This window comes from Nomia melanderi, unplaced genomic scaffold (genome assembly GCF_051020985.1).
Source record: "Nomia melanderi isolate GNS246 unplaced genomic scaffold, iyNomMela1 scaffold0014, whole genome shotgun sequence".
NCBI classification, from domain to species: domain Eukaryota; kingdom Metazoa; phylum Arthropoda; class Insecta; order Hymenoptera; family Halictidae; genus Nomia; species Nomia melanderi.
The window spans coordinates 438,346-439,300 of NW_027475130.1; positions in this window are offsets into that span (position 1 = coordinate 438,346).

The window sequence follows — 955 nt, forward strand, 5'->3', positions numbered from 1 at the left end:
ATTGCCTGTAGGATGCCCTGGCGGATGAATTTGTGCAGCGGGAACGACCTCGGACCACCAGGGGCCGAGAAAACCACAGTCTCATGGGGCCGGACACTCAGGGTCAGGGAAAAATCCAGCATATATCTGGTGATATCTCGGGGGCTATTAGAGACAGCGCGATAAATCAAAGTGAATTGTCTGCGGGAGGCCCTGTCGCATGAATCTGTGCAGCGGCAACGACCTCGGACCACCTGGGGCCGAGTAAACCACCGGCACATGGGACCGGACTGTCAGGGTCAGGGAAAAATCCAGCATATATCTCGTGATATCTCGGGTGCTATTAGAGATAGCGCAATAAATCAATGTGCATTGTCTGCAGGAAGCCCTGGCGCATGAATCTGTGCAGCGGGAACGACCTCGGACCACCAGGGGCCGAGAAAATTACAGATATTCGGAATCCGTCACCCCAGGTTATGTAAAATTCCAGCATATATCTGGTGATATCTCGGGTGCTATTACAGATAGCGCAATAATCCAAAGTGCATTGTCTGTAGGAGGCCCTGGTGCATGAATCTGTGCAGCGGGAACGACCTCGGACCACCAGGGGCCGAGAAAACCACCGACACATGGGGCAGGACTGTCAGGGTCAGGGAAAAATCCAGCATATATCTGGTGATATCTCGGGTGCTATTAGAGATAGCGCAATAAATCAAAGTGCATTGTCTGCAGGAAGCCCTGGCGCATGATTCTGTGCAGCGGGAACGACCTCGGACCACCAGGGGCCGAGAAAACCACCGTCTCATTGGGCCGGACTGTCAGGGTCAGGGAAAAATCCATTACATGTCTGGCGATATCTCGGGTGCCATTAGAGATAGCGCGATAAATCAAAGTGCATTGTCTGCGGGAGGCCCTGTCGCAGGAATCTGTGCAGCGGCAACGACCTCGGACCACCAGGGGTCGAGAAAACCACCGA